Here is an 8,283-nt window from a genome sequence, read left to right as displayed (position 1 = left end):
CTATCCGAACTGTGAAAACCATGAGACCTACTACCATATGCCCGATTAGTTCTATCCTCCTGCCCATGGCTGATCAAAAGTGGCCCCCATCACTACAATTATGACAAATTCTGAAGGAGTGTTGCATTAACCTCTACTTGTTTCTCTTTTGACTACATGATTTTTTCATTATCTGCCTTAAAACACCTTATTTATTCCTTCAAGCTTCTCACTGTGTCTGCTAAATTAGAAGAGTTCCCAACACCATGCTTCTCATCTGATTCACAGGGACAATCTTGATATTATACCATCTTCCTAGTAATTTTGATATATTTCCTGCAAGGCATACTATGTCAACTAAACCAAATCACAATAACCAATGTACCTTAGCAAATTTTAGGGAGGATATCTCATCTGCAATATCAATCAATCAAGGTAGTACATGTATAACATAATCATAACATCATATATACATAAAATAAATAATCATATAACCATGTAACCATCATTCTAGATAGAGTTTAGTCATCAATGCATGACCATATCAACTACAGATACCATGACCTCATGCATGACAACAACAACCATACTAATGTACACTGACAATATGCAAGCATAAACAACATGTAACCAATCATACACTCATGATGACACACTTCACAACAACAAAATCCTCTTTCACATGGTGACATCACTACAACCATGACCACCACCATGCATATACAACAAGCATATAGACCACAACTATGATTAACATGCGTGAAACCTACATGAATGCATGACCAACACACACTGCCCATCTAGTCCAAGAGGTCAACCATGCTCTGATACCACTCTATAACACCCTCCTCCCACATCTACCCAATTAACTTACTAATCGGGGTAAATGTGTGATGAGAGGCTACTATGATGGGATTCAACCTCCTAGGTGACCTTAAGGAAGTGGAATTGATGGAAACACACCACACAGACCTTCTACATCAACAATAGAACTCCCAAGAGCTAAACCAACCACTTAGGTAACCATCCCTTGAGACCAACTGAAGTGTTAGCCATTAGACCCTCAGACGCTCCCTTGATATGGAAAAACATGCATCTAGGACGCTTTGGATGCTCCCACAACATGGGTATGCATGTGTCCAAGGACTTTTCTGCCCAGTGTTGTGCCTGCATATCTAGGATTTGAGCCACTTTTTTAGGCCCAGAGCCCAGGTCACTGCCCATAACTCAATGAAACATTCAGAAATGAATTTACACAACATAACAATGATACATTTGCAAAAAACAAGGACAAGGTATAGACTGGGCCCCTACCAGCCATGACAGGCATTTTGTTAAACATGTCAAAAATATGTAATCTACATGTGTAAACAATAGATTTGAGCATTGGGGTCTCATACTTATTTCAGAATCGCTATGAGGCATTTCTTTGTTATATCATTAGCTACATTATCAACTATTAGGTCATAGATACATTATCCATTCATCTACAAATCAAAACATAAGGAGAGCCATACATCATCACTATCATAATACATGCTTATAACCCACATAATAACAACATCAATATCAAGGATACATCAACCATATAATCTATATATAAACAAGTACATTCACACATAAGATACCAAAGAAATAACCTCTTATTTATGAATGCAAAATCCAACTCGAGATGGGACTACCACATTCCACCTGACCATGGAATGGCTTAGCCAATTCTCTCATCATCCATTCACCCTTGTGCCATATTCCAAGCATGAATATGGGACTCAAACCAAGGGAATCCCGAGGCTACACCACCTCCCCTAATCAATATAAACTAGGCTTTACCATAATCCATCCTGGATCATTAGGCCAAACAATAAACATGTAATAACATGATTTACCATGATCACCGCCAGATAAATAGGCTAAACAATCATGGATGCCACTAGATTTCTCCACCTACACTGTGATAATTTTCATATCTCCTAGTCTCTCAGGCTTTACTACAATCCACACTGGATCACTAGGCCCTAAACTAAGACCCACTCTCCAAGTTTTACCGCATATCCCATCCTTCGATTACTAGGCATAATGGATAGCACCCACCCCTAGGCTTTACCATATATCCCACCATTCACTAGTCGAGGATTCCTAGGCCATAGAGGCAACACAAAATTTGGTTTTACCACAACCCACAGTTCGGTTCAGGGGTTACTAGGCCATGTGTTCTATTATTCAGAGATCCACCTCACTCAACTTCGAATCCATCTGACAATCTAGCTCAACCAAAACATGAGAACCCCATCATACCATGACTATTCGGAAATGGAAAGGTTAGGTTGAAAAACACTGTCACACATGGAAAAAACCATGCCATAACAACAAGAAACCACATGCAATACCATGCATACCAAATCTAGCAAGGAAAACACACATGAAAATTGATACTTGAAAAAAATCTTGTTATATCTACTTGATCCTACTCTTCCTTTATTTCTCCTTCCTTCCTCTTGCCTTATTTTCCTTTATTGATCCAATGCCAAAGTGATCCAGGAAAACTCTAAGTATCCAAGAGTGAGTGAGAGAGAGAGAATAATTAGAGGGCTCCAACACTGAACTGACAAAAGGTACCAACTAATCCCTTGAAGCATTTTTATCAATTAGGCCTCTATTTTCTTCATTTTCCATTATTTTCCTTCATTTTCCTCCTCACATGAAACTTGTGACATTTCAGCTTCCTTTTCTCCTAGTTTCCATTATCTTCATAAATAAATGTGCCAAAAATAACATTTTTCCTTTCCAAATCCTTAGTCATTTCCGTTACCAACTTCCTTAGCCATAATAAACCAAATTACCACCCACTAGGGAGTTTTTCCCAAAATTTAGTTTGGAATAAGTGTCCCATCAACTGTGGTTATTATTTTGCCTTTATTAACTTTTAGTACATGGAATTTTCACGAGGGTTGATACAATGGTCAACCATGGCCATCCACTATGGTTCAACGTAATTCAATATGGTTCATTATAGGTCACCTATAGATAGACCATGACACCCATGGTAACTATGGTTCAACATGGTAGTTATGTTGGCTATTGTTGACTATGGTTGTGATCTAGGTGGATATTAGTGGTCACCCACCCATTCCACCTACACCTAGAGTTGGTTTCATCATTTTCCTTCTTTATAGCAGCATTTACTATCTTTTGCAGTTTTTCAGGTCTTGAACTTCCAGAGAAATTTTGACCCCCTAAAAGACATTTTTTTAACGTCTGTAGTAGCCCCATGATCATAAGTAATGGCATGTCACAAATCGTGTAATACTCAAAGAGATATTTCCAATGCGGTATCATATGGGCCAAACAGAGATAATATGACCAAGTTACAACCCCAGGAAGTTGGTTGTGCAACTAACCCAAACAGGGCCCACAAACTCTTGGCGTTCCATCTCCTCGGCTTAGGGTTTTGGTTTTTTAGAGCTTTCCCTTGTTTTCCAATAATAAAAATGCCCTTGAGCCTCATTGTAACACAGTTCAGAGACATGTAGCTGCCACATTTCTTCTCAAAGATAAGCAACCATTGCTCGAGCTAGTCTATTTCCTTTTTTGTATGTAAGCATATTTCAGTTATTTGATATTAATGAAATGAAGTTTTATTCTTGCTGCATCTCTGTGTTTATATGTATTTATGTATTTTCTTGTGTTCTTGCATAAGTTCAGATAAGTGGTATCAGAGTGGTTTGTTCGTTATTTGTTTTTCTTTGGATGTCCCCAACAAGGTAAAGGTATAAGGGATTAGGGCTCTAACTGGTTGAACCTTTACAAGAACAGCCTCAAAAACCACGATAACCTCTCATGGTGGACGAGAATAAAGATGAGGGGTCAAGAAATCCTTTCAAAATATTTCTTGAGGAAGTCCTCAAGCGACAGAGGAACACGATGATGGATAACTTTTCCTAGATCCTTCAATGACTACCAATAGGCAATGCATCTTCATCCAACAGCCACTTTGGAGGTGTCGCTCCTCTTGAGGTACAAGTTAACTTTGACATTCCTATATTTGAAGGATAGATAGATGTAGACATCATATATATATGGTTAAATCTTCTGCAAGGATATTTTTCAGTTCATGATTTTTCCAATTGAGAAAATATTACTTTTGCACTCCTCAAAGCCACCCCACATGTCAAGGATTAGTGGGAAACCTAATGTGAACAAAAGGATGAGAGAGAATCCTCACTATTTTTAGTCGCACGAACTTGGAATAATTTCCGAGATGCCATCAATGAACAATATTACCCTCTAGGGAGCTATGAAGTAAGTACATAAAGTGGACCATGTTGTGGCAGGGAAGGGACCAAGATGTGTTGGAGTTCATGTATGTATTCCATAAAATCTAAGTGTAATTTGGTACTCAAGTATCATGGTTGTCTACACAAGTACGTCCAGGATGAGACGGAGCTCCTGGACGTCTCCTCTCTTGGCACCGCCTATCGATACAATCTCAAGATTGAGGATAAATTTAAACAAAAGAAGCAAAAATTTTGAAATGCGAATCCGAAGCAAGGGAAAGGCGCCCCCAAACCGTAGAAAAAAGGACAAAGCTAAGGTGGGATGACTCAGTACAACCTACATAGCCACAAGCAAAGAAAAACACCATGAATAAAAAGAAGGACACATGGAAATGATGTGAATTCCATAAGAGCCCCACTCCAAACACAAGTGAGTGTTGAGCGAAGAAGTCATTGGTTACCGAGTTGAAGGCTTCTGAATCAGATGCATGTTCTGACTCTATGTCGAAAATAGACAAGGGGAATGAAAAAAGCAAGTAGATTATAGGTGTGGAGCCTAGTGCCACCATTGCCACCACTAAGATCTAGAAGGATGAGCCTGAAGATCCCGAGGAGGGGGAGTAGCTCTTCCACTCATAGATGTGGGTGAATATTTTTTCGCTACAGTACATTGTCAATAGCGAGAGCCAAAAGAACCTCATTTAAGTAGAGGTTGTGAAGTGGTTGTGCCTATAGAACACACCACACCTAAAACTGTACAACGTTGGGTAGCTTCACCAAGGGAAATATCTCCTTGTCATCTAACAGTGTCACCTTCCCTACAACATCAAGCCCTTCATGGATGAGGTACTGTGTGATGTTGCCTCTCTTGAAGTTTTAGATGTATTATTATGCCAACCATACTTGTGGAAGTGACATGCTTTGTATGAGTCTAGGCCTCACACTATTATTATTGCTTTAGGAAATAACTTGTACATGATACTAGAGGTAGCACTGATTACTACCATTTATTTGATCACTGTGAAAGAATGCAGTAAGATCATTTCCTAGACTAGGAAATTTGTCTTCCTTATGATTCGCCCTCAGGGAAAGAAGAATATTATGGCAGAAACCTCCAAACATAGCTCCTATGCACGACAACAACGGATGGACAATGTTGTAGAGGAGTAAAGGGACATCTTCACCTCACCCATAGGGGTACCTCTACACTATCAGGTCAAGCACTCCATCGATATGACCCTGGGCGCACTGTTACCCAATGTACTGATCTATTGACACTCTATTTTGGAGAACAATGAAATCAAGAGGAAGATTATGGAGTTGTTGTAGAAAGGGCACATCAGGCCAATTTCATCACCCTATGGGAGCATGATCGTGTTGGTAAAGAAGAAGGACAGTACCTGGAGACTTTGTATTGACTATCAGGTGTTGAAAAAGATCATTGTATGGAACAGGTATCTAATCCCACGGATTGATGACATTCTGGACCAGCTCAAGGAGGCTAAATAGTTTAGCAAGATTGACTTGAAGTCTTGTTATCACTAGGTACCCATCGAACCCTCTGATGTGTGGAAGACTTACTTGAAATCCAAGGAGGGCCTTTTTGAATGGCTGGTCATGCCTTCGAGTTGACGAATGCCCCCACAACCTTCATGAGGTTGATGGACAACATCTTGCGACCCTTTACCAACTCATTTTTGGTGTTTTATTTGGATGACGTTATGATCTTCAACTAGAGTTGGGAAGATCACATACACCATATTTGAGAGGACGTCACCACCCTGCGATAAAACAAATTGTGCGCCAATTTGGAGAAATTCACTTTTGGTATCAATATCTAGGGTACATCATTGATGAGTAGGGCGTGTATGTGGACCTAGGAAAGATACAAGTCATTCAGGATTGGCCAAACCCAACCACTCTAATATCTCTTTGCATATTTCTTGGTCTTTCCAACTTCTATCGCAGGTTCGTGTTGGCGTTTTTTTATATCACTTGACCTTTGAGTCAAGTCACTAAGGGAGGAGCGAAAGAAAATTTCTTTTGGTCTGAATCCCAATAGAAGGCATTTTTCAATTTGAAGCATCGCCTTTTCTCCACACGAGTGCTCACATTACCAGACCTACAATAACCATTTTAGATCGAGATAGATGCTTCCAACTATGTTATTGGTTCAGTTCTTACTCAGGAGGTGCATCTAGTGGTATATCACTGTGAGGCACTTTCAGACATAGTTCAAAAGTATCCCACCAATGAAAAATAGATGTATTCCATTGTGCGGGCCTGTAGACAAAGGAAACATTACATTCTAGGGAAGGAAATGGTCATCCACATAAACCACTAATCCATGCATTTCATACAGACACAATGGAAGTTGCAAAACGATCACCATAAGAAATTGTCCACATACCTGCAACAATTCCATTTGAACATTAAGTACAAGAAGGGAAGCACCAACAATGTTTCATACTACCTCAACCCACCGACGGTCATGGCGATGACAACTGTGCTCGACTCTTATGGGCATGATACTATTTAGTGGATGCATCTTTACAGGAGTGATCTAGAATTTAGCAACAGAAACCAGACGCCTCGGAGGCAAGCATGTTCCAAATTTTCACCTCTAGGATATATTGTTTTGCCGCCTATGACACCTTTGTGATCCTTCAAGTGAGTGTGGCAATATGATTTGGGAGGTGAACAACAGTCAGGTTTTTATACATTTCAGGGTAGAGAAAATAATGGTAGTGTTGCAAAAGTATTTTTATTAGCCGAACCTTCGACATGATGCTGGGAAGTACATCAGATCTTCAACTACATGTGCCATAGCCAAACTGACCATCAAGAAGTACGACATATATACTCCTATGCCTACTCATGGTCAACCTTGGGAATCCATCTCCATGGATTACATGTTGGGCCTTCCATCTGCTAAGCATGGAAATGATTGTGTTTTCGTGGTCGTCGACATATTCTCTAAGATGGCCATTTTGGCGACCTGCAAGAAGAGTAGCATAGAAGAATCCAATGCTAAGATATTCTTTGAATGAGTGTGGGTACACTTTGGGATCCAAAATTCCATTATCTCAGATTGGCACATTAGGTTCCTAAGTACATTTTGGTCAAGTCTCTGGTGAATGTTGGATACCAAGCTCACTAAGTCCATGACTTTCCACCCCCAAACAGATGGCCAAAAAGAGGTCGTCAATAGGATGACCATACACATTCTTCATATGTAAAATTCTAATCATTCACGCACATGGGATGAAAGCCTCCCCTATGTACAACACAACTATAACATAGCTCTCATTGGGTCCCATTGCAAAGAACCCTGCTTACCATTCAAAGACAAAGCACATTGATGTTCAGTATCACTTTGTGAGGGATATGATAGAAGACAAAAAGGTGTTGCTGGTAAAGGTGGACACTTTGAAGAATACTGCAGATGCATTGACAAAATCTGTGAGCTCTGAGAAGTTCTCTTGGTGTAGAGAAACAATGGGTGTTTCAGGGCTAGAAAAATGACTAAGCTCTCCTGTGGCCCCTTGTGGAAAGAAAACAACAAGCGGGAGATTGTTGCGTTGTGTTATATTCTTTCCACGACTAAGTTACGTAGCCCCCCTGTCCGGGGGGTTTGAGGGGGGCGGTAGCGCCCCGGGAAAATTTTTTTTGGACCCTATATTAGGTTGGGCGAACCTACCTATGGTTTTGTGCATGATTTTCGCACATGGTATTGGACGCGATGGTTTTTCGGTCCATGGTATTGGATGCTTCGGCATGTATAAATATGTATTGTAACATTGAAAGGAACATAATGAGAAATCAAGCTGGTAGTCCCGGTTTTGGGATCCAGGGAAAAAATCTCTGTGCATATGTGTTTTATGGGTTATGCTCTCGCATTATTTATTTTCTTTGTTTAAGAATTCGTATGCAGGTAATTTCTGTATAGGGTTAAAACCTACATTTGGTATCAGAGCTGTTTTGGCTTCAAGGGGACGCCTTTGTTGCTGAGGGGTTTCGCTCGGGCCTG

This window comes from Pinus tabuliformis, chromosome 2_2 (genome assembly GCF_031772625.1).
Source record: "Pinus tabuliformis cultivar Carrire ecotype Pingquan chromosome 2_2, CPIR1, whole genome shotgun sequence".
Lineage (NCBI taxonomy): Eukaryota > Viridiplantae > Streptophyta > Pinopsida > Pinales > Pinaceae > Pinus > Pinus tabuliformis.
Note: the sequence above shows the minus strand (reverse complement) of the source record.